The sequence below is a fragment of the Ambystoma mexicanum genome, chromosome 7p, assembly GCF_040938575.1.
Source record: "Ambystoma mexicanum isolate Mex_15411 chromosome 7p, UKY_AmexF1_1, whole genome shotgun sequence".
Classification (NCBI taxonomy): Eukaryota; Metazoa; Chordata; class Amphibia; order Caudata; family Ambystomatidae; genus Ambystoma; species Ambystoma mexicanum.
Genome location: NC_090939.1, coordinates 84,141,482 through 84,168,500, shown reverse-complemented (window position 1 = coordinate 84,168,500; position 27,019 = coordinate 84,141,482). Strand labels below are relative to the sequence as shown.

At 44.3% G+C, this 27,019-nt stretch overlaps 1 protein-coding gene across 6 annotated transcripts in view; it reads left to right on the top strand.

Moving 5' to 3' along the window:
* Nucleotides 1-27,019, top strand: part of STXBP5L (syntaxin binding protein 5L) — a 3,950,894-nt gene that overhangs the window by 1,308,017 nt on the left and 2,615,858 nt on the right. The window lies entirely within an intron of this gene.

Sequence of the window (27,019 nt, the reverse complement as noted above, 5' to 3'; positions counted from 1 at the left end):
TTGTGCCCACCAGTCAGAGGAAGAAGACTCTCCAGCCGGGAGATCTTCTCTGTCGTCGGGAAGTGGTGAGTCGGTTCCGCAGGGCTCCACCGGTGGTGTTGTCGTAGCAGGTTGGCTCAGCTTCTCCCTCGTCGGATTCTCGGGTCCTGTGGCGACTTCTGAAGTTCCAGTCCCCAAAGCCCTGCTTTTATGCAGCACACCCCCATTCACTCAGCCTAGCTGTCAATCAAACATGCTAAGTGATGAGCCGGCCGGCTCACCACTTAGGCCATTCACACAAGAGTGCGACTTCAGTTACCAAGGTAACTCAGCCCAGGGTGCCTAAACCCCCTCCCACACCCTCTGTGGTACCCAGACAGAGTGGCACCACTTTTGGAGGCTTCTGTGGAGAAGCCTGCCAAAAGTGGAACAAAGGGCTCGACTTGGGTTGGAGTCACAGAAGAGAACACAAACGCCATTTTAGAATCGAGTCCTGGCAAAAAATACCAACCAGCGAATTAATATTAAATAAATAAACCGGCGGTATGTTCGAGGCTATGAGATAATTAAAGTTGGTAGCCTCGAACAATGGGAAAATCCCATAGGGATATATTCGCGGTCGAATATAAAAAGTAGTATCCACTGCCACCAGCCAAAACTCGATCAGGGGGGACGGAGACGTGCCCCCTCGACTAACAGACCACAGGGCAATCGAATTTCCCCGACCAGTACTTCCATAATTTGATGGTTTGTACTGGTTTCTGTTCATAATGTGGGACTAGTAAAGCCAATGGTGACTTTACATGCCCTGGGAGACAGTAGTCAGTCCCAGGGTATGGAGTCTATGGTGGGGTGTCACTATGACACCCCTGTGTCACTGCACTGAGGGTGCTGTGTAACACACATAGTAAAAACACATGAGACCCTATGGAGTAAAAGACCCCATAGCCCATAAAACACATTAACAGTCAAAGGAACACCATAAATCATTTCCAAGAGTGGGAGAAAAAGAGTCTCACTCTTGGCAGGAGAAAAAAACAAACTCCAGAAATCCAGAAAAGCTGCCTGGGGGACTCACTAGGTTAGGAAATTCAGCCTAAAAAGAGAATTCTTCCTAACAACTTGCACAGTTCATAATAAGTCCAGCGAGAGTTTCTAGGGCCTTTGTAATGACTAGAGACCCAAGAGCGCGGTAAAGTAAGTTACAGTGCACTCTTGTTTCATGTTGCACAAAAGCTGCAACATGAGGAAAGGACCAAGGGAAACAAAGTCTCCCAGTACTGACTGTTTTAAGGGCATGTCAGTTTCCCCATAAGAATTGAACGAAAAGCCCAGAGAAGTGCGGGGGAAGGCTGTGCTTCTCTGGCAATGTCTAGAGCAGGGTGTAAAACAGCATCAAAAAGTTTGGGGTTTGCCACATGGAGGGAAAATTACATACAATATGAAATCTTTCCTAACAATCCGTCATCTTGGTTCCCCGCAACCGCATTGGAGAGTTACCTGGAATGTTACCCTCCTCATGGGCTTAGTCACATGGTGTGTACCTGATCATTAACATGAATTTAGTTCATACCTCTGAGGTAAAATTGGCTCTTCGGAATAATGGCACGCTTCTCTTGAAACCAGACATGTAGCGCTCCCACCATTCCTCCCTGTTGCTGGAATGCATTTGTTGGCATCAACCCTTTCTCCTCGAATCACAAATCATGGGATGTTTCACTCCTCGCTCCCCCCTTATCAGCTGGCCCTCCCTGAAGCTTCTTCTGGGCCTCTCAAGGACCACACTATTTGTCCGAGTTCTGATGGATTTAGGTATTCTGGTTCACGGTCGTCTGACAGCTCAAATAAGATAGCCATTATTCTGGGGGGCGCTAGCGCCCTAAATCTAGATTGGGCATTTTGGCATCTCAAGACCTTTACCCCGGCTCCCATGGGTGTGTCTTTCAGTACGGGCGCAGTCCTGCTCGCGCTTGACCATTCACATTCCTGTCTGGTTTCACAGGCCTACAGCTCGATACAATTAAATGTTTATCTAGTCGGCCTGAAGGTGTCTATTGTCGGTTCCACTGCTGGGGATTGGGAAAGTGAAAATGACTCAGACTCTTCATTGCTATGCTGCTACACCTTCATCAGAGAATACACAGTGCTACTCTTCACTTCTAATATGGCTTTGCTTCAGTATTTCCCGCACCAAGGCCCTGTTATCTGCATTGTCTGCATTGTCAGTGTTAACATCATATTAAACTACTGCCACACAATGTCACCCATGCCCTATACTTGGTCCTACCTAAGCTTCTATGACTACTATAAAGCAAATGCATTTGCTATTCCTGCTTCCAATCTTCACCCCCTTTGCAGCCGCACACGTTCACTTCCGTGTGCACTGATAAGATTTTCCTAAACCTGAATTGTTTGCGCGGGTATGGGAGCTGAACGTGCATCCCAACACTTGCAACACCTATAAGGCCCAAATTATTGCATTCAGATTCAAGTACACATAGGGGGGAATGGCATCTGACGAGGGACACAGAGGAATGATATTTGAGGAGGGGCACACAGTGTATACTCATTGTCTGCCCACAACTTTGCTAATCCCTAAGGCTATTCCCACCCATTCCTTCCTCTGCCCGTCCAAAGCTCATCCTCATGGGAACGTTTTGAGCTCCGTTTCCATGCGATGAACGAATAGACATGGGAAATGATGTGCCGATCTTGCGATAGCAGCACACCATAGCACTCTCTAGGCTAGCTGCTTGCTAAGATTCCCTGACGAACAAGAGGATTTTCAGCGTATCGGGAAACTAGCTTACTCATCACGAGTTGGGTGCTAACCCCGGCGGTATTACTGCCAGGGCTATTAGCCCTACCGCCAAACCCCGGCGCTATTAGTGACGGATCACGGGTTTGGCAGAACGGTAAGTCCCCATTCCCCATTGGGCCCATTCGGGAATTTCCCATTCATGTTCAGCGCTATTATCGCCGGCAGTAATAGCGCCGAAAATCGGCAAAATTGCTCAGAGCTGGGGAAAAATCTGCCAAGCCCGTGATTTGGCAGACCCTTAAATGCGGCGGTAATAGCGTTGCCGCCGCATTTAGGGGTTACTGCCAAATTCGTGGTGAGGCCCAATGTCTTTAAAGAGAGTATTCATAATTGTTTAAGCAAAGTAGTTTGGTAATATCTCTGTATGTAAATCATACAAAAGAAAGCTGATCTGCTGAACAATTTCATTAGTTTCAGATGCCGAACAATTACATTTTTCGCCATTGCCACATTTCGGCACTTAAGCGTTGACATTAAAATAACTCCATTATGAAATAAATACTGACATATACGTAAAGATATTACACTTTCATGCCATGAGATGGCATAGGCAGACTGATCACACTCCTTTTCAGCTAGTCGGCCCTTCTGCCATGTTTGTTGTTTAAGATTACTATAATCAGATATCATTTGGAATGTTAGCAAAGCATCCTTTTCTAACGTAAGTAGTCGAATTGACGTTACAGAACGTTTCCTTCCTTACGTTGTGTGTGCTGATTAGCGTGATTTCAGTGTCTCTCTAATTGTCCCAGGTGAAAATGACCTTTTAAGCACTAAACTGCTCATGGGTACGAATCCTCCATCGGCGTGCCATTTTCGTGTAGGCATCCACCACATACACCCTACAATCAAGGATGGGCAAGGCAAGTACAATGAACATGCTCTTAGGTTCCTGCCCATCCTCCTCCTGGGATACCGTACAACACGAGGGACAGTTATCATCACCATGAGCTGGGACGAGCAAAGCTAATACCGTCCATGCGAATGCGATTGGAAGGCACGGGCGCATGATTTATATCGACGGGCATACATTCCATGTACACAGTGACAACATTACTATTGTCGAGGCTATACATCCTATTAGTGGTCGCTGAGTTTATGAATATACATCCTTCATGTTAATGCGCATAGAAGTCGTGTACGCTTTGCGTCAGGGAGCGTGAAGAGTTGACTGACCTGCGATTTGTGTTATCACTCATAGTATTCTTAATAATAGTCATAGGTTCTGTTGATCCTAAAACGAATTGATGTCCCTAACCTTCCTGGTAGGCTGTGTGCAGATTTGATTCATTTGCATAAGATATAAACGTGAATACGATTGCGCAAAAGTCCCATATCACAAGGTGAATATGCACAATACATCCAAGTGCATAACAATGCTATGCAATGGCATAAGATTCCTGCCAACTTGCCTTTGATTCGTATTTCCACGGCCGCCTATTAATGTGCCTTTGAGAATCCTAAATCTTAATGATCACGTTTGTGTGCTTCCCGCAAGCCTGCAGTGTTTGAATCATCACGGTTGTTAAGTTTGTCAATAAATGCAAGGACCCAGCAAGTGGGCATGTTGCTTTTAGAATGCTTTTAGAATCTATAATTCGCTTTGAATTAATTGAATGGCGATTAATTATGGCGCAGCCGACATCTAATCCTGCTTTATTTACGGTCACCTAGTTTATTGAATGCAAAATATATTCTTCTGGGTTGCCAGACTGTTGGCAGCAGGATTCTGGGTATTGAGAGCGAGGCGTAACGTCTGCATTGAAAGAGGGAAACATCTGCTGATATCATTGGTGGCATTAAGATTTGGAAGACCTTCCCTTACTGCGACGGGCCTCTTCCTTTGTGTATCTCCATGATTTGCATCCCCAGGCATAGTGGGGTCTGACCAGTAGGCCATGATTCCGCCATTTGCTTCTAAGCGCCATAAGAGCAGTGTGGCAATTCCTTTGGTACAGAGGAAATGGTTCTATGTGATTTTACTGCATTTTAAATGTCGAATGCCAAAAAGACCGATTTATTTTGGTCGTTTTCGTGCCGCTTTCAAAATGCCATATCACGCTGGCCCCCGACTCTCACTGTGCGCCCCTTTCAAACCGCCTGCCCCCCCCTGTCCCGCACCTCACTTTAGTGTCACATACTCACACCATTCATTACATTTTAACTAGCGCCTCTCCCCTTCCCATTCCCACTACATACATCCACACACCTCTCCCTCACATACTTGTACACACACATGCACAAACCCAAACACTTACCTTACCTCCAGAACGTCCCTCGCTCGACCGCGCCTGTCAGCCCCTGCGTGCACTCAAGTGCGTCTCATGGAGCAGCTGTCATTCCCAAAATGGCCGTGCGCCGAGAGGACAGCAGCGTTGACATAGCAAGCTAAGTGCGGGTGGGGGGTTTGAGGTGGGTGAGATGGGTTTTAGGATCGATTTAGAATGACTGAATGATCGATTTTATTCAGTCTTTCTAAATCGATCTTTCTTTTGTTCAGTCTGAAGAAAACAATTTTTTCATTTAAGACTGAGGAAATGACTGGGACAGTTAAAACATTTTGAAATCACTATTGCATTTGTTTTGGTCTGGCCTCACTGCTGCTAAAGCCCTTAGCTCAATTTCGGTGCAACAACCCTGTCACCAAAACTTTAAATCATTCAAACCATGCTCTCAAGGAAACAGTGGTACTGCCACTTCCGCAAAGTCTTATTACTCTTTTAAAAAGAGAAGATATAGACCCAAATCTAAGTCGGGGCCTTCCCCATCCTCAAATTCTTCACAAGAACAAAAGAAGTCTATTTGACTTTCTTCCCGGCATGTACATACCTTCCGCTCCTACTATCACCAAGGAGCATGCATCCCCAGTAGCAGGAAGGCTTTCCAACTTTCTTCCCCATTGGAAAAGCATTACTCAACAGGAAGGGGTCCGGAATATTATTCAACATGGTTACCGCCTTGCCCTTACGGATATTCTCCCATCCTCTCCTCCGAAGCTCTCAAAATCCTCCCCAGAGCTCATGCAAGAGATCCAAAAACTCCTTTCCTTGGGAGCAATAGAATTGGTTCCTCAAGAGGAATTAGTTTGGGGGTTTTATTCCCATTACTTTCTAATCCCAAAGAAAACCAGTGGGATCCGGCCAATTCTGGATATCTCAGACCTTAACCAGTTTCTGTTAATTGAAACCTTCCACATCGTGACCATTTCCCTAGATTCTGGCCTCTCTTCATCAGAATGATTGGATGGCATCTATAGATCTACAGGATGCTAATTTTCACATTCCCATCTTCAAAGATCACCGTCAGTTCCTGAAGTTCACCATAGAAAGGTCTCATTACCAGTTCACATATCTGCCCTTTGGACTCAATTTCGCTCCCAGGGCATTCACAACAATTCTGGGTACAGTGGCAGCTTACCTTCGGTTAAGGACAGTACATCTATATCCTTACTTAGATGACTGGCTTCTCAAGGCCCAATCTCCGGAGGAATTGCTTCAAAGGGTGCAATTAACATGCCACACTCTTTTCAACCTAGGGTTTTCCATAAACGTGGCAAATTCCAAACTCAACCCTTCGCAAAGCAATTCAACAAACCATCTTAAAGTTGAAAACACATCAGATTCTAACAGCTTGGTGGTTTCAAAGGCTCTTGGGGCTAATGGCCTCTTGTATGAACCGAGTTCCCTTTGCAAGGCTCCGTATTGGAACAATCCAGTGGCATCTTGCCTGCAACTGGAACCAGCTGTTGCATTCACAGGAAATTAAAATTTAAATTCCAAAGCAAGTTCAGGACTCACTAATCTGGTGGATCTCCCCAGAGAACCTATTAATCGGGGCTGCCTTTCAGCCTCCTCTTCACCAAATAGTTATCACAACAGACTCCGAGCACGGTTGGGGAGCCCATTTAAGTCTAACAGCGCACAGTCTTTGGTCTTCTCAGGAAAAGGACCACATAAATGTCCTGGAACTAAGAGCCATATTTCTCGCTCTAAAATCATTTCTTCCCTCACTTCAAGGAAAGATGGTGAACATTCTAATGGACAATGCCACTACAATGTTCTATATCAACAAGCAGGGGGGCACTTGTTCCCTTCCCCTGTGTCTCCTGGCAGAGAAGACTTGGTATTGGGCCATTCAGAACCACATTTTCTTGTTGGCGTCATCTGGAGGGAAAGAAGAACATCCTAGCAGACAAACTGAGCAGGTTACAGTCTGCTCCGCACGAGTGGGAGATGAAACCGTCAGTAGCAAAGATGATATTTCAGAACCGGGACCATCCATCAGTTAGACCTCTTTGTCAACCAGCGCAAACTGTCCTCAGTTTGTGTCAAGGCAAGGTCAGTGTCTTCGGTCCCTGGGAGATGCTCTACACCTGGAGTGGTTGAACCTAGCACTTTACGCGTTTCCACCTCTCCCGTTGATACACAAAATATTGCTAAAATTCAAAATGTCACAGAATCTAACAATGATTCTTATAGCTCCGTTCTGGCCTTGCCAGATTTGGTTTCCAGATCTCCTGGAATTAGCAGGGACTTCCAAATTAGATCTCCCATCATCGAGGGATCTTTTGGCTCAACAGAAAGAGCAGGTTCTACTTCCCTCCCCTCAGTTGCTGAACTTGAAGGCCTGGTTCCTGAAAAACAAGCCTTCTCCTACTTACATTTGTCAGCAAAATATAACCATCATGTCAGCTTCCAGGAAAACCTCTACTAAGGAACAATATCATAGCAAATGGTTATGGATCTGTCACTGGGCCTTAAACGCAACCTTAATCCTCTCGAGACTTCCATTGATAATGTCATGTCCTTCATGCCTTATCTAGTTACCACAGGTGTCAAAGTAGACACGTGAAACATTACTTATCGGCTATTGGAGCATACCTGAACAGAGAACAAAAGTCCTTCTCTGTTTCGAACAAAGCCATTCGTAGGACCTTCTATGTTTGCATCCCCCTATTCGTGAACCTCTACCGCAGTGGGATCGCAACGTAGTTTTGTCCGCTGTAATGCAAAAACCATTCGAGCCTATGGCATTTCTATCCTGGAAAACAACATTTTTAGTAGCCATTACTTCGGCTAGAAAGATTGAAGAGCTCCAAGCTCTCTCCTCAAAGGAACCTTATATAGTTTTCCATAAAGATAAAGTAGTCCTCCGTACGGTCCCCTCCTTTCTACCAAAGGTGGTTTCTGATCTTCATTTGAATCCGGAAATATGTCTTTCCATTTTTCTTCTTAGACCGCATGCTTCTGTGGCCAAGGAAATATTACATAACCTAGACGTTGTAAGAACTCTAAAATGTTATCTAAAAAGGACCAAACGGTTCATGGACGCAGAACAGCTCTTCATTACTTATGGTGGTCCATCTCCTAGCAATAAAGCAGCTGAAGCTTCCATCGCCAGATGCGTTGTCTCCTGTATCACGAAGGCTTATGATATGAAAGGGCTTGCAGCTCCGCAGAGACTTTGGGCTCATTCCACAAGAGCCAAGGCAGCATCTGTAGCCTTCACCAGACATGTTCCCATTGCAGACATCTGTAGAGCTGCTACCTGGGCTACCCTGCTTGCCGTTTGCAAGCACTATGCTATGGATACATCCTCTAGAAATGATGCAGAATTCGGCCAAGAGGTGCTCCGCAACTTGTTTGCCTGAATTCCTTACATGCCGTCTCCTCCACCCTTACTTATTATAAGGCTTTTTAGTCTGTTCTCAACCAGTTGGGACGGAGGGAGAGCCAGGGCGAAAGAGAAATGAAAAAATACCTTCATGGTGATTCAGGTTCTCTTAGTCCATGCTCTCCCTCCTTCACAACACCCATCCAGCCACCCCCAATAGTCACCAAATACTTAAAATTCTGCTGCCATCGGTGGAACCACAGAAACTGGGTGTGGAACGTTGGTGACGTACGGGTAAGGTGTGGCCCTGGCGTGCGGAGGGACGCACGCGTAATGTAGGCCCCACGCCTTCAAAATTCTTAAAGTGACAGCTATCGTTTGCAGGCAGCTCTTCCGGCCCACCTGCGGATGCAGGCCTTCCTAACAAGTTGTTAAGGAGGGAGGGCCTGGAACAAGAGAACCTGAATAACCACAAAGGCAATTTTCCATATATAATGCATGCCTTTACGAAACATTGTAACACAAACAGGTAAGCTTTTCACACATCACCTTTTGTTATGGATTTTTAAGTCTTGAAAGTACATTTTCAAAAGCCATATACAATTTTTTGCCTTATGCTAAATTGCATTCTGGTATTTGTAGTCTTGCATTCAAGGTGGGGGGAATAATGCCACAATTGTAAACCTTTTGCCTAGAATATTCCTATAAGGATTTATATATTTGTGAGTACTTTACTATGGTTTGTGTACTTTTCAAATTATCTTTATAAAACAGAATATTGTTGAAAGACAAACGTGGTGCTGAAGTGGAAAGGAAGAGGGGGAAAGTGATTCATGAATATTTGCCCTGGATGTGGCGGGAGAGGTTAGAGTCTTGGAGACTGGAGGGGTTATTTTCTTTGATTCTGGCCCTGTGCTAAATTTCAGGGCACAAGTCGAGGATACACATCCGCCCACCTTTTTCAGAGGACGTACGCAACCCCTGTTCAGTGTTTTTGAGGCCATCATTAAAAAAAGTATGCTTCCTCAAGTGTTCGTCTACCAAGATTTCACCCCAGGTTGCCATTTTTCCAATGCAGAAGCTTAACCACAAGACCACATAAAGGTGTAATTAAATCACATGTCTCCTGTTTGGGGTTTGTATTCCTTGGAATATTTCAAAATAATTTGTAGGGTTTAAAAGGTGGGCTCCTTTTATACTTTGCCAGCATATTTATAGAAAATTCTCCTCTCTGGATTATTTGTCTATGTTGATTACTTATTGGTAATCTTCATTACTCCTATCCATACTCTTCCTCGTCCCAGTACTTGTGTATGAGGCGCATTGCCTCATACACAAGTACTTGGACAAGGTTCAGGGACATGGAGGTAATGCCTGGATTAGTTACCTATAATCTACATTACTCCTAGACCCACTTGTCCTCGTCTCAGTACCTATTTATGAGGCAATGTACCTCATACATAAGCACTGGTACAGAAAGAGGGACGTGGAAGTAATTCTTAGGCGAGGAGCTGATTTTGGAAGTTGGGTAGGGGGTGGGAGGGAGAGGGTATGTGTGGGGGGATGGGGTGGGGTGGGGGCTGTGCACTAAATCACAATGGTCATCCATGTCCAGTCTAAGCAGGCATGATATGTGTTACTAGTGGCTTGACAGGCATTTTGGGGCAGCCAGTCTAATAATTTCTTACTTTGTCTTGACTTATTTTTAACTGGGCATCTCTGATAAAGCAGTCCTGCTAAGTGTAACTAGACTGGCATTTGGGTGCTGTCAGTCTAGGTATGTCTTAATGTGGCATGGCATATTTTACTGTAATGTGTTTATTATGTGTCTAAACTGGTCTACATTGTGCAGCCAGTTGGACATGTTTTCATTGTGGCTTGGCATTTATAATAGCAAAGCATTATATTAATGAAAACAATGTTCCTGTGCACTGTTGGTAACTTGCATATATTGGATTTTTGGATTGGTGTTTACCTACAAAACAATTGCAAACGCTCTGGCCTTTTAGCCAGAAAGTGTGCTGTATAAAGCATTAAAACACATATTCATATCTTTCTTCAAGTGCAGTGTGGGCATGCCGCTGCAGCAGCATGATTATGCATAATTCACAAGTGTGTAGCCTAAGGCATGCTCAGAGTGTGGCGTGACCCGTGATTTGTCGCCGAGGTGGTGGGGGGCCCCCACATTTACGCTATGCCACTACTTTACTGGTCGTATGGAAAAGGCGCCAAAATCACAGAATCACAAAGAATCCTTTGCTGAGAGCCTCTTCACTCGACTGCTGCTGCGAGATTCCTTCCAGTGTCCCTTCTTTCGTCTATCTGACAAAAAACCCTGTGAACTCCGCACTCTGCTGCTGCTGCATTGTGGGGGTGTCATGCTGTCTCCTCTTCTTCATGCATAAGGTACTGTGAGACTCCTGGTAAAACTTACCTATAGTTGCTTTGCTGCGACTGTGTTGTTGGAGTGCAGATTCGTGTGTTGGGGAGTTCGCCCATACACGTCCACGCAGGTTTAAACCCTGTGTGCCTTCAGGGAGCCATTTACGAAGTCCCTGCTCCCTTTCCCCAACAAGGAGTGTACTTAGGTGTAGCTGAAGACTTTCTCTGGAATCTTTGGACTTTCTACAGCTTGTGCCTTACCTGTCTTGCCCTCCAATGTGACTCTTGAGACACCCATAACTAGCTAGGTTTGGACTTTTAAAGTGTTAGGCCTCTGGGAAAGTATTACATATATTTACCTGCTTTATGTTGGTTTTGTTTCATCCATTTTTCATGAATCAGATTCTGAAAAGTTATTACAAAGGTTTTACTTACCTTTGAATTGCATACAGCCATGCTAAAAGTAGTACAAAGTGATTTACATACTGTGACTATTGCGTTGGTTATTCTAAGTTGATTATTGTGTGTTGTAGTACCTACCTTTCTGAAGAATCTACCTTTACCTTAGTGTATATTTAAAATAAACCATTATTTTTATATAACATTAGTGTCTGTATTTATTTGGGCCTATATGTATACTCTTAAATTCTTTGTACCACCCACAGCCCTTTCTCCCTCTGAAGATGAGCCTGACTGCTCAGCCATTGCTACCAACATACTGTGGGGTGTCCCAAGTGTGAGTCTTCTAAAGTCCTACCTTTGGTGGTCTTTTTGCAAAACTCCCTAACACAGGTCCATGAGTCCTTAGGAGTTAGGGAGTTAATTAGCGGGAGGCGGTCATGCTCTCATGGAAAAGATGGGTGCCATTGCCAATGCTTGTTTATATTGGAGGCCTACTTCAAAGGCGGGGGGGGGGAGACTGTCAATAAACACAAAGCAAGTAGGCACCCTCCTTTTATGATCCTCGTTTAATCATGAAGACCACCCCCGCAGGGTTGCAGCATCACTCTGATCCCAAAAGCCTTCGGCCGTGTCGACTACTGTTGAGTTGTGGCCGTTTATTTTTGACTTTGTGAGAAAGGTTTGGGGCTTGTGAGAGACAGCAGGGTAGACCTCTAGGTGAAATGAGAAGGTATTCTGGACCCTGCCTCAAACGCCTTGCCCTGCCCTCGACGGGCAAAATTCCCAGCAGGCCATTAAGCATAGCGCCTAAACATGTTAGAGTGAGGTTGGAGGCATTTGCTAATCAACATAATAAGGAAGGTGAAATGGGTGACTAAGGTCCTCAAATTTCAAGCAGCCCCTCATCTTAACCTAAGGTTCTTGCATTCCATAACCCTTAGCAGATAGTTCATGGTAATATCTGAGTTTCCACCCCATCCATTTCCCTCATCTGCCAACACACGGATGCTTTTTATGTTCCTCATGGGATACAATGTATCTATTTGAGACAAAGAGTGCAAGAGCCAGATGGTTAGATTGACAGGTGCTATTGTGAGCTAGAGAAATTGGGCCTATCTGCAAATCGCCAGAGGTAGGGGTGCAGGGTTGAAGGTTGTTTTGCCTTGTAGGCCTACCGGCAATCCCCCAACTAAATGGACTCCCCTCTAAGATCTCCTGCCACTTAATACTACAGATACACATGGTTTGAAATTAAAATTCGATGAGCTGGAGTTGGGTATCACCCAGTAGGCAGGAGGTACCACTGCAGAACCAGGAGCGAGGACCCAGAACATAGCATTTCTAACTTCCACATGAGAGGCACACTTTAACTTTATGTCCATCATGTATGATTCATTATGTTTAAATGTGTACTAGATAGGTCCTAACTCTTGTTTATCAGTATTTTCAAGTACTCAAAGTTAATGTCACATATGCATGTGTTTTAAGCATCACGTGGCCTGGGGAACAAAAAGTTGCTCCTTGTAACTGTTATTTTCAAGCTAATCGGGCTCTCCTAGATTAAGGCCAGGAGCTAAATAGCTCCCAGCTCCCCTCATTTTCGAACCCTGGATACAAACCCCCCACAAACAGCCACCACAGGCTTGGCCATTAGCACATCAACACTAACCGAGCCACAACTAGGATCTCCTCTTTGGCCTTATTGCACTCTCCCACATCACCAGCTAACCAGACCCGAAGCAATGCAGTCTATCAGATTTCAGGCTTCTACCTATGGATAACATTCCCCCAAGTTTCTCTGCCAAACCCATAGAAAGTAGACTGACAGTCAGGAACTGAGTACCTCTGACCTGCACCCATCAACACCACAGGTTTCAAATCTGCCTTTCCCACAGTCCTACTAACAAGCCACACCCTCCTTCTTTCTTACAGTGCAGCAAGGCCACCAATAGTTGTCGAAGGGTGCTATACAAAACCACTTGCATTATATTACATACGTGGAGATACCTTAACCCCACAATTCAGTCTTTAATTTTCTCCCACTGCATCAGACGTACTCACAAATAGATATGCTTATGACCTCACCTCATTGTCATTGTTTGACTAAGATGACGTGCCTTGGATCATACCCCAATAGTACTGTTATTATGTATTGTAAGGTAGGCATGGTATCACAAGTATGACACAGACACGGACAAGAGAGCAGTTTCAAAACCATGTTATAGTGTATTCTCGTTCTGAATTCTTGTTCTGCATTACGTGTGTATGGTTCTCGAAGGAGATGAGAAGACGTTTGTAGAGAAGAAGATGCCCGGTGGTCACACGCTCCGGGGGTTCTCACATTAAACCTACATAGTGACAAATCCTTGTGTCTCCGTGTTGTTACTACATATGGCGACAAGGAAAAGCGATAAAACAGTAACGTACCTCTATGCAGAGCCCCCGGGGAGAGCAAGAGTCGCGGAGTGCCGGTGAGCAGCTGTACAGCCCGCTGAGAGGTTGAGGAGACCTGTTGGCGCCTGTCTTTAAGGTATGGGCTGCTGCACGCCAGATAAATTCAGCAAAGCTACATGTTTTGAATGATATCTGCTGTGTGCTGATTGTGGACAGATGCTGTTGGGATAAAGGAGCAGATCAGCTGAGCGCCACGCAAGAGCATGCATTTTACAAATGCTCTTACTACGACGGCACAGCAATTAGAGGAAAGAACCTAAAATGTGATAAAACGTGGCGGCCATTTTATGGGGCCATATGTTTTCAAATACCGTTTCCATGGCGACATTATTACGGAGAAATTGCAACCCACAACTGTGAAAAGGAAAGCATTGCAAACACGTTTAAAAAGGATGTCATACAACCATTTATGCAATTAAAGAAACAGTAATCTCTAGAAGTCACGTGACAACAAAAAAGACTGTATTGGACACTCAAAAATAAAAGAAAATCAAAGCATACACACTCTTCCATGCAAAATTAAGCCACTTACCTGCAATTATGCAACATGTTACAGCACCAATACAGTTACTTCCGAGGCCTGGTAATCTGACATGCCCATGGGAACAGTGGATTGACGGTTTCCAGGTATATCTAAGAGCAGTTGGTGGAAACAAATACAATGATGACCTCAAGGAGGCCACTTTGCTAAACTGCATAGGAGCAGAGGCTTTTTAGGGCACTCCCTGACCTGAATGGTGCTGGAGGTGGTTTAGGTGACAACAATCGGAAATTTGAGTGTGCTTTAGGAAAGTTGCCAAACACTTTGGTAACAAAATCAATATAGTGCTAGAAAGATAAAAATTTCTTTTCAAGACGCCAGTTAAAGGGTGAATCAGTAGACACCTGTTTTGCAGCTCTAAGAGGACTAATTTCTACATGTAAATTCACTGGTGTTGATGATGAGTAATTAAGAGATCAGTTGGTGTTGAATGTGGCAGATTCACGTATACAACAGAGACTGTGGCAAGCCAGAGACCTGACGCTTGAACAAGAACTTGAGATCGCTAGAACAATGGGGCTGGGCTATCGTTGTATGAAAGGGAGGTTTGATAAAAGCGAAGATAGAGAAATCAAGATGATCCAAGAAGATATAAAGGAGGACACTGATGAGTCATTGATAGCAATGGTGAGAAGAATGACCACAAATAATTCTAGAGTAAACTCTAAAAGGGGAAGAGAGATGAGCTACAGGAATCAGAGTGCACGCCGTTGTCAAAAGTATGGCTGGTATAAACACAGTGATATTGAAAAGGAATGCCCTGCAGCAGCTGTCGAATGCTATAAATGTGGACATATAGGACACTTTGCCAAAGTGTGTAAGAATGTTCGTGGAAGAGGGGGAAGATTCAGTAGATATTCCATGAACAGACCGCCACAGAACATGGTGAGAGTTGTTGAAGAAAACTATGGACCAGACAACATGTTAGCCATCAGCAGTGAAAATACACAACGTGTACAAATACTCAGTTACTTCGATAGAAGAGAATGAAGGACCTTGGGTGAATATGCAAATAAATGGAATATCTTTGCCCATCATGGTTTACACTGGATCCCCATATACCATGGTGGTTGTTGACACATTTGTCAAAGTACTATCCGGCAATCTTCAAGAGATACAATGCACCTGAGTGAGAGCAACAGGATATGGTAAAACCCCCATAGATATTATTGGATGCACTTGGGTGAAGTTTAGTTTCCGTGACAGAGAAACATACTGCAAGTTATAAGTAGCCAAGAATGGTTCATCTGTAGTGGGATGGGAAGAACAAGCCACTCTGCATGTTAGGATTCACCTTGGTGAAGAAGTTACCATCTTAAGTGTTTTAAAGGATGATAATGACATTAAAGGTGTGCTTGCCAAACAGTTTCCAAAGGTGTTTAACAAAATGATTGGACTCCTGGAAGGTTTCCAACATAGGATAATTGTTAAAAAAGGAGCAATACCTATAATTTATAGAGTAAGGGGTGTTCCCATCGGCACAAAAGAAGCATTAGGAAAAGAACTCTCCCGATTGTGTGAACAAGGCATAATTGAGCCTATGGAAAGCTCAGAATGGTTAGCCCCTATAATGTTGGTAAAGAAATCAGATGGGGCCATAAGGATGTTCGTAGATCTGAGAGATCTTAACAAAAATATCTGGATAGATAGACACCCCTTCCAAAAATAGGGGAATTATTGACAACCATGAAGCCAGCCAAATATTTCACCACGTTAGACCTATCCTCAGCATAGCATCAGATGGCGCTGGAGGAAGGATCCAGGTGTTTGACATCATTTATCAATCCACTCGGTACGTTTATTTTTAAGAGGATGCGATTTGGACTTGCTTCGGCTGCTGCAGTCTTCCAAAGACTAATGTCACATTTGTTTGGAGGCCTTGAAGGAGTGTATTTCTTCCAAGATGACATTTTAATGTCTGCCGAGATGGAAGAAGAATATGATGCTAAATTGACAGGAGTATTACAAGTGATTAAAAAAAAAGTGGACTTACCTTAAAGTTGTATAAGTGTAAGATTAAGTGTGACAAAGTATCATATTTCGGCCATTCTATTGATGCCGATGGTATTAGCCCCAGGAAAGAGTTGATGAACTCTATTATGAACATTCCTGAGCCAGACAACAAGGACAAATTGAGGAGTTTTCTGGGTATGACAGAGTACTACTCTAAATGTGTGGGAGACTACACTAATAAGACCAAATGTATGAGAGAATGAATGAAAAAATTCACAAAATGTTTGTGGTCAGATGGTTGCAAACAGGAATTCAAACAAATAAAATCTGAAATCAATAATACTCCTACTTGGAATGTTTGACTGCAAGGCAAAAACTATGATATCTGTGGATGCCAGCAAGATTGGTTTAGGGGAGTGTATAAGAACAAGTCCAAGACAAAGGATTAGTGACAATTGCATTTGCATCGAGAATCTTGAAGGGTGCAGAATTGAACTATTCCACAATCGAGAGAGAAGCTTTGGGAGTGAAATCGATTTTGGGAGACTTAGGAATCTAGTGTGGGGGCTGCCCATCCTTCTCAAAACTGACCATAAACCGTTAGTAGACTAATTACAATCCAAAGCTCCACATTTGATATCACCAAGGATTAGGTGCTGGATTTTAGACATAATGCAATACAATATTTGCATATGCTATACTCCAGGTAAACTAAATTCAGTTGCCGATTGTTTCTCCAGATTACCATGGGATTGTGAAGATGCAGACACTGAGTCAAGAATGATGTCTGAGCCAGATGACATCATAGCCACAATAAATCCGAGCATAACAAAAGAAGAATGGAAAGATATAGAGGGAGTCGATCCAGAACAGCTGGCGATCAGAGAAGCCATTAATATTGAATGGAGAGACTATGATCAAAGCTTGGGAGCATATGCTCAAATAAAAGATGAGTTATCTGTGGACTCAACAAATATATACAGAGGGGATTGTGTCATCCCTCCCACAAGTTTGAGAAAAAAATAGTGTTGTTAGCCCATGAAGGACATTTGGGCAGAAGCTTAACCAAGAGAAGAGTGAGGAGTAATTACTGGTGGCCAGGAATATGGAGGGACATGGAAGAGAGTGTCAAGAATTGTATTGCAGGTGCAGCAAGCAATAAAGTGAACACTGTAAGAAAAACACCTCTACAACCAGTGGAAATTCCTGACAAAATGTGGTCCAAGCTGGCGGTTGATGTCATGGGACCGTATGAAAACCTATACTGTCAAAATCTACATTGTGGTTTTATTAGACTACACTTCAAAGTGGGTTGTGTGGGGAGTTGTGGAAGGGAATGTCACCACAGAGAAAATTTTGATTTTTTTTTAATGAGATTTTTAATAGAGAGGGTGATCCCAAAGAAATAGTTTCTGACAATGGAGCTCAGTTTACCTCACTTGAATTCCAAATGTTTTTAAAAGATAGAGTGATGTAGTTATGTGTTCATTTGCCCTATCATCCCATGGCCAACGGTCTTGTTGAAAGAATAAACACATTTGTAGAGTGCAATCCAACTGGCTGTAGCCAACTCACTTCCATGGAGAGATAGTCTCAAGGAGGACCTTTGTACTTGTAGAACAACCCTGCATTCCACCACAGATGTAGAACCTTTTACCATGATGCGTGGCAGAGTAGCATTCAACCGTTTGAGACCCGCATGGATGTTCATGGACACTAATAAAGGACATTTTGACATGGAACAAGTTATAAGAATGGTGAAAGAGAAACAAGCAAAGTACAAAGAGTATTATGATTGGAGAAATGGAGTAAAGGAGAACATAAGTGGAGACTGGGTCTGTATTAAAGAGCCCAAGAGAACTCATAAAGGAGAATCTAGGTTGAGGTCACCACATAGAGTACAGAGTTGTTCTGGGAAAACTGTTGTGTTGGAGGATGGGAAAAAGTGGTCATGCGATGATGTTGTAAGGGTGGAAAGAGATTTCAACATGCCAAGTACCAGTAAATCAAGTACTCATATACCGAGTACCAGTAAGTTGAATATTCCAGTGGTGACTGATCATGAAAACAGGGGAACACAAGACAGCAGTTATGACAGAAGAAACAATGATGCAGGAAGCAGGAATAATGTTTCTGGAGGTGTATTGTCCAAGAGAAACCGCAGGATGATTCAGAATTTTAACAATGACTATATTTACTATTGAGAGATGTTGGATACTCAAGAATCACAGATGTATCCTTTTCATGTCAGAAATGTCATACGGTTATTTTTGTTATTTGTTTTGTTTTTGTTTCTTTTCATTTGAATGTATTTATATATTTCTTTTCATAATATAAAGGAGGGGGATGTTATGGTGTATTCTCGTTCTGAGTTCTTGTTCTGAGTTTTGAGTGTATGGTTCTCGAAGGAGATGAGAAGACGGTTGTAGAGTGGAAGATGCCCGGTGGTCACACGCTCCAGGGGCTCTCCCATTAAACCTTCCTAGTAACAACTCCTCATGTCTCCGTGTTGTTACTACAAACCTTTATTATAAAATGTTCGATAGGTGGCCCTATAACAAAGATGGGAGTGATCTCAACCATCAACATAAAAGAAAACAGTCCTAGTCAAATAAAAATTGCCTATACTAAGAAAAGACCTAATGCCTGCCCTTAATCTATTACACAAATATGTGAAAAGGCGATGTGTATTTCAAAAAAAGGAAAATCTGAGTTCAAAACAAATTCCACGATGTCTGTGTTTGCCAAGGGATGACTCCCTTCGCCACGTTCACATCACAGGGGGTTTTAAAGAGTTCTTGCTGGGTGGCTGGCTCATACAGTTCACGGGATTCGCACACTTCCAACCACTTGGTACGATCCACAATGTTAGTTTTTCCTTGACACAAATATTTCCACAACCGAATCTTGTCAGGCTTGCCTTGCCTTGATTTCAAAAACACAGTTTCTTTTTAGGCTTCCCTCGTATTGGTTCCAAGCAACAAAAAAGACTTGTCACATTTCTGGCACATCAATCTTTCAAACCAGACCTCTCAGGCTTCTCTTGGTGCAGTTCTGGGTTTCTCTCTCTGGGCTTTCAAGTTCGTGACAACACAATTTCCCAACAGGTCCCTCAGGTTTCCCTCACCTGAGTCGGAACCTCTCCATACTGTAATGCTCTAAATTTCACTTGCTGATTTTTGTTTTGCTTTCCCATCGAAGACTTCCAAATGTGCGAGGATTTGATATGTAACTCAGCAGGACCACTTCAACTCTCACACTTAACACAGTTTATACGTGCTCTTCTGGCACCATTGCTTTCTGGTAAACGCAGTTGTCTCATATACGTGCTCTCTCTAGCACTCTTGGGTCATCTTCGACCTTCTTGGCACTTGGATAACCCAATATCCTCTTTCTGATAAATTCACAGTTCAACATAGGCTTCCCTGCGTTGGGCTCGAATTTCTCAATTGTAACTTTTGTGCACTTACAAATAATGTTCTCTCTCAGCTCACTACAACTCCCAGAATGCACTTCTTCCTTTGTCTTTTAACTTAAAATTTAGAATGTCCACTTCCAGATCTCTTCCCTTCTTCAGTCACACGCATACCACTGGGTTCCTCTCTCTTTGTCTTACCCAGGTAGTACAGTGCTGGCCCCAAGGGAACGAGCAATTGCCTGGGCCTCGCCAGCAGGGTCCTGTCTGCCTGATTCCAATATTTAGAAGGCACGGCTCCTGTGACACGCTGCAGCCCTTTCTTCTCTCCGTGTCTGCGTTGTAGCACACTGTCCTTCTTTGGATCTCCTTGGCAGCCCCTAGCATTTTGGTTTCTCCTCTGCAGACAACATTTCCAGCTCGCTTCTGGTGTTTGGGATTTGAAGAGGGATCCTCTACCGGTCTCAGCCTTGTAGCCTCCCTCCTGCTCTCCCAACTGCATCTGACTTCTCTCTCTCAGCAGCCTCCCTTTATACACCTGTGTGATGTTGATTTTCTGCAGGTGTGTGGTCACTTTTGGGTTTGCCTGACCTTGCCGTCCGCGTTAAGGGTCAGAGTGTAGTAGTCTGTCCTCTGTGTTTTAGTGGGTTTTTAACTGGTAATCCTCACCCCTCCAAGTTATCTCTTCTTCTTAGTATTGTTCGAAAATGGGGAGGGGGAGAAGTTGTGTGTTTGAAAACACCCTAAGAAGGTAGAGGGGGTTGCAATTGAGGGTAACTGGTAGAAGGGGGATACCATGTCTCGCCTAGGGTATTCCCATGAGAAAGAACCTGGACTCCACTACCCAGGTGATCCTCGCATGCTCGTCCACCCCCAGGGTTGGGATCCGAAAGCGACGGCCCTTCCCTGGCCACCCGAATAGAGGATTCTCAGGGTCCAAATGGGAGAATACCCCAAGGTTTCTCACAGTATACAAGTATACAACTTTTTACACTATAAAAACAAACAATTAAAAAGCACAAGGAAGTTACAATTTAAGCGTGACATTATTCAGCTTTTTTCCTATAAAAGATTACACAATTAATAGAACAAGATTTCGATATTCCCAATGGAAAAAAATTAATACAATTCATCCTAACTTGTCAAAATTGATAGATCCATATTACAATCATTATTATTTAAAATCCTGGGCCAGAACAAATCAGTACACAAGAAGAATACATGCGACACAAACTTAGAAAACATTTCCAAATTAAGCATGTGTAACACAGGACACTCCATTATAAAATGATGCAATGTTGCTACAACCAGCCCACAATATCTACAAGTCCTTTGAGCCCTTGGCTGATTTTCTCTTGCTCTCATAACTTCTCTAGTTGGTAATAGATTCGATTTAAAGCATAGCAACATATCTCTATACATTTTATTAAAGTGTTTCTGAAGATATGATGGTAAAGCATTATAGGATTTTACTTCGTATTGGATGTGATAGAAAAGATGGTAATTCATAGCTAGACTATGATTTTCTATCCAATCATCCTCAAACACCTTTTTCTTCACCTTATTCGGATTAGCAATAATCTCATCCATTGAACTTTTGTTTTTTAAATGTACAGAGATTCTGTTCCTTCCACATACCCAAAACAGTGCTCCCATCCCTAGACATTTCTTTGTTGAATTCCCCAGAGTGTTTTTGGTGGATCTAGCAATTTCCTAAACAATTGAAGAGAACTCCACGTGGCACGGGCATGTAAATAAATCGGGCCCAATTCATGCCTTAATTCAGAAATCAGAGTTCCCTGGGGTAAGGATAGTACCCTTCTCCATATGAGTGCTTCAACCCTGTCCCAATTTGACGGCAATGAGCCCGACTCTACTCCATATAACAGACATGGCAACATTTCTTTATGGTAATTTTTGATAATTGGAATTGCAGAAAAGCGTCAACATTTTCTGTCAAATGTGCGCAGTTCAATGGCACTAGCCATAGCCTGTTTATTCATATCTTACAATTCTTTGATTGTATTTTGTTTAGCATAAATTGCCACTCCCAAGCAAGAGTTATTTAGCCACCAATTCAGAAGAATTTTACCATGCTTGGTATAATTAATCATTAGAACTTGAGATTTCTTGATATTTAACTTCAGGTCTAAGTTACAAAAATAATCATTTATTGCTGTCAGTGTACGCTGAAGCCCTACCAGGGTTAAATCGAGAAGAACAATGTCATCTGCATATGCCAGGTAATTCAGAGAAATATTGTTTAGCCTAGGAGGATGACTTTGAACCTTTCAAAGAGTATCGCGAAGGTCACAAATATCCAAATTAAAATGAAACGGTGCAAGTACGCAGCCTTGGCGAAGACTCCGATAGGTATCTATCCACTTTGTTGTCTGTCCCCTTTTGTCCAAATGGATCTTAACCCTTGTCTCAGAATGAAATGCTATTAGGATACTGAGGATGCCATTTGGGCACTCAAACCTTCTAATTTGTGCCAATAGGAGTGCCCTATTCACACAGTCAAAGGCCTGTGAGATATCTAAGAAGGCACAGAAACAAGATCGTTATTCCAATTTGGAATGCAATTGAACAAGAATAATTGAAAAACTGTTTAACAAGGTTCCTGTGCCGATCCTAAACCTGGACTGCTTAGCATATAGTCAACCTAAAGAGGAAACCCAGGCCTACATGTTCTGAAGAATGTAACTACAAAATATTTTACTTGAGTTATTTATTGTATTTGGTGGTAGCGCCCATACCCAAAGGTATCACGGCGCTTTAAGTACATGGTAAGGAAAACATTATGATGTTACATGGTATCATAACAATATGGTGGTTACATTGCGTTAAGGGTCAAGAGTCAGGTACAGAGTGGGTAGGGCAGATTGCAGTACATTACAGGTATTTGTTGTACAGTAAGGCTTTTGCTTTCTTACGGAAGAGAACGTAGGCAGGTTTGTCTTGGATGCGCTGAGGGAGGGCATTCCAGAGTGTGGGAGCGATGGTAGTGAAGCAGGACCCCCTCAGCTCTTTGTCTGGCAAATTTGGGTATGCTCAAGGCAGAGGTGGTGGAAGAGCAGAGATTGTGCATGTTGTGTTTCTTGGTGATACGGTTTGTGAGATAGGGGGTGCACTGTTGTGTAGAGAGCGGTGGGTAATGGTTAGGAGTTTGAACTCAATGCAGACTTTGATGGGAAGCCAGTGAGCCTCCCGTCTGATGTGGGGGATGTGGTTGGCGCGCTTCAGACCGCAGACTGCTCAGAGAGTGTTGTTTTGCAGCAGTTAGAGTTTGTTTAGGTTTTTGGTGGAGGTCCCTGCTAAAATGGCATTGCAATAGTCTAATTTGCTGCCTATGATGGCTCTGGCTAGGGTGAGACAGTTTTCAGAGGGGAAGAATTTCCTAGAAAGGTTTATGAGTTTCGTAGAATAGGCTGTAGAAGAGGCAATAGCGTTGACATATTTTTGCATGTTTAATTATGCGTCCTGGTAAACATGTAGTGTTTTTACATGGTTGGAGACGGGGATGGTGTTACCATCTATGCAGGAGGAGGAGAAGGCAGGGCTGAGAAGCTTAAGGCGATGTGGGGATCCTACGATAAGGAGTTTTGTTTTTCCATCATTCAGGCAGAGATGATGGGTGGCCATCCAGGCTTGTATAATGCGGAAGACGTTTGATGAGTGTAGAGGCAATGTTGTGATTGCCGGAGAGTTTGAGGAGGACCTGTGTGTCATCCGCAAAGTTGGTATAAGGAATGTTGAGGCTGTCGAGATGGTCAAAGAGTGGTTTGGTATACATGTTGTAGGGGGGGAGGCATGAACCATGTGGGACGCCGTATGACACAGGTATGGGGTCAGTTGACTCGGGGCCCGCAAAGACCCTAGTAGTTCGGCCAGAAAGAATGGATTGGCTCCAGAGGGTGGCTTCTGGGCCAAGGTGGAAAGTGCTGGTAAGGTGTCTACTGAGGATCTCATGATCGACTAGGTTGAAGGCTGCAGAGAGGTCTAACAGTAGAAGGATAGCAAGATCATTGTTGTCCCTGATGTGGTCAAGCTGGATCTTGAGGTCAAGGAGGACAGTTTCAGTGCTGTCTTGATTTGAAGCCAGATTGGCGGGTGCCTGGTGGTTGTGGCTTTCGAGGTGTAGTTGCAGTTGCGAATATGCACTGTGATCCAGGATTATGATAAGAGGTACGGAACAGTGGTGATGGGGTGGTAGTTAGTAGTGATGGTGGGGTCTAGAGTGGTTTTTTTCAGCAGTGGAGTGACCCATGCTGCTTTGATGGCAGAGGGAATAGAGTTGGACTTGAATGATGTGTTGATGAAGCTAGCTATGATGGGGGCAAGGGGTTCTGCACACATTTTAACATTGTGGGCTGGGCAGGTGTCGCCAACACAGGTATAGGCTTTCACGTGCTGGATGCTAGTGCAGTCTTCTGAAGGGGAGACGGCAGAGAATTGAAATTGAGGGGTTGGGGTTGCAGTATTGAAGGTGCGGGGCAGGGTGGCAGTGGTGGCAGGAGGGATTTTTTTATGGATAGCTTTGTCCCTTAATGTCCGTGTTTTAGTGTCAAGGGAGGATTGGTTGAGTGTGCACCATGCTCTATTTTTAGGGAAATTGTCAGAAGGGGGTGCTGGGGATTCGAGCTCTCTAAGGATTCTGAAGAGTTATTTGATGATGGAGCTAGCATTGGAGATTCTGGTGTTAATGATGTTGGCTTTGGTATGAATGATAGCTATTTTGTTGGAGTCGGCTGAGCACTGGAAGGCTGCTTTGTTTGCGCTGTAGGGTTATTTCCTCCAGAGGTGTTCAAGGGCTCGTTTTTTTCTCCAAAGGGGGGCTAGGTCATCAGAGAACCAATTTTGGGTAGTATTTTTTTTGCGGGAGTGGTTTTAAGGGGAGCCTGTTTGTTCAATGTATTGAGCAGTGCAGAGTTGTAGGATGCAGGAATGACTTCTGGCGGGGAGTTGTCAGAGGGTGGTTTGAGGTGAGGCTAGGATGGAGAGGGCTAATAGCTTGTCTGTGAGCTTGCGTGTGTGTCTGGTGTTGATGCAAAGGGGGTCTCTGATAGTAGGTGTTTTTGGTGATGGTAATGAAGGTGAAAGGGATCAGTGAGTGGTCTGACCAAGGAAGAGGGAACGGGGAGGATACTTGGAGGGGTAGGTTGTATAGGAGTATCCAGTCAAGAGTTCTTCCTTTTTCATGGGTAGGAGAGAGGACTAGTTTGTTGAAGTTCATCTCTTCAAGGGTGGCTGTGAGGGTGGATGCTTTCTGGTCGGAGGGGTCGTTGAAGCCTAGATTGAAGTCTCCTAAGAGAATCAATTTGGGGTTGGTCTTGAGGAGGGGAGTGATGAGGAGGGGGATGTCGGATTCTGGAGTGCCAGTATGGGAGGGTTGGTGATAGAGGAAAAGTAGGTTGATGGTGGTTTGGGGGGAGGATTCAAATTTGGCCAGAAGGATTTCATAGCCTGGTGGCGGTTGTAGAGGTGAGGCTCTGAAGGAGAGGGTGGATTTATGAATGATAGCAACACCACCTCCTAGGTTGTCTTGACAATCAGCTCGTAGGTTGGAATATCCAGTAGGTACTGCAAGGGAGAGGAGGGGGCCAACAGCCTTGTGTAGCCAGGTTTCAGTTACAGCTAATGGGTCTGAATTCTGTTCAATAGGAGGTCATGGATGTTGCGGGCATGAGCGCAGATGGAACAGGAATTAACAAGTGCACAGGTGACGGTATTTGGAGGGGGGACTTTGGTGGGGATATAATGGGTGAGGGGGCCAATAGGAATGTGAGGGAGTGATGTGAAAGGGGGGGTTTAGGGGCAGTAGGCCAGTTGGGTAAATGTTTTTGGTGGAGGGGAGGTGGATTCTGGAGCACAGTCGGTATGTACGGGCAGGGCCAATACATGATGTGCGGGAATCATGTAGTGGGGTGAGGGTTTCTGAGACTATGCTCTCAGAATGGGAAGAGCTTGGCGGGTGGGAGGAGGTATCTGACTTGAGGCTGGTGTTGCTTGCAGGTTTGCGTGAGCAGTCCGCATCCTGGCTGTGTGTACGTGGATATGTGCGCTGTCTCAGTCTTGTGTTTCTAACCTGAATACTGGTGGGGGAGGTTTGAGATGGGGTGTGTCTTGTCTGAGAGTGGGGATGACCTGCAAGTAATGCAGATAAGCTGCTAGGGGAGTGGCAAATGAAGCACGCTGGGTGGTAAAAGTTGTACTTGTGGCATGAGCAGATGGGCGGTAAGAGTGTGTGAGTGATGTGGTTGTAAGGGTCCGTTAGTCTTATCCCATAGATTATGTTGCAAATCAGTGGTGCTGCTTTTGCAGAGTGTGTGTGGGGTTGATGAGGGCAGGCCTGAAGGTAATATGGGTGTTAGAGAAGGCTTGTTCGCGGGAGCCATTATAGAATGTTTTGGATGCTGTGGAAGAGACAGTGAGAAGTGACTGTGATGTCAAATGCGCATGCAGCGCTCAAGGGCACTTGGGAATTGTGGTTTTTAAATGGGGGACCTCTGTTTTGTAGCAGTGGGAGGAATTTCATGGCAATGTGGTGGGCAGTGGTCGAGGCTGTGATCAGGCACAGTGTGTCTGAGAAGGAGGGTGGAGGAGTGCAATGCCCGGGAGTAGTGGAAGGGCTAGTCAGCTGCTTGCTGTAAGTGCAGCGAAGAATGGAGGCTTGTAGGGGCTGGAAAGCCTGGGAGGAGGAGCTAAGCATGGGTCTGCTGTGGTGCTACCACAGAGTGGTATGTTGTGTGCCGGTAGGCGAGGAGAGCTGAGACGGGGTAAGGTGGTGGTCGGTTGTGCACAGATGTAGAAAGCGTTAGGAGGGTAAGATTGTAAATGCTTTCATGGGTAAAGAGTGTAATTTGCGTTAGTTGGCAGTTTTTTGTGCTGGTGTTAGGGCGTGACACTTGGAGAGGGGGCCTTTGTTGAGTAGGCAGATTGAATCGGGTGCATCGTCAGTAGCTGTGCACACATGGGTTGCGCTAGGGGTGGGGCGTTCATAGTGTTAGCAAAGTGATTGGGGGCATTGTGTAAATCACTCACGTGGGGTGTGTTGATTACGCTGATGTAGCGAGACGTAGAAGTAGTTTCAGAGGGCTGGCAGGCAGCGCCACAGGTAGGCGCGGCTACGTATAGCGGGCATATTGTAGGAAAGTACTATGTGGAGGGGGAGCAATGTGTTTGTGACAATTCAGGCGAACTTGAGTATTATTCCGAGTCGCGTTGGCAGTAGGCATGTAGCGAACATCGTAATTACATGCATGGTGTAAGAAATTATCATTATCAGAGCAGTGTGAGCTGGCTGCAACCAGCTCCGAGGTGCAACATAGGTTAATTGAAGGTAGATGGTCAACAGGAGGTGGATTGCAATGCACAACACGACTTGAAGAGTCCAAAAGAGATATTGGACTAAAGTTTGTAGGCAACATCCTATCACCACTCTTATATATCAACACTA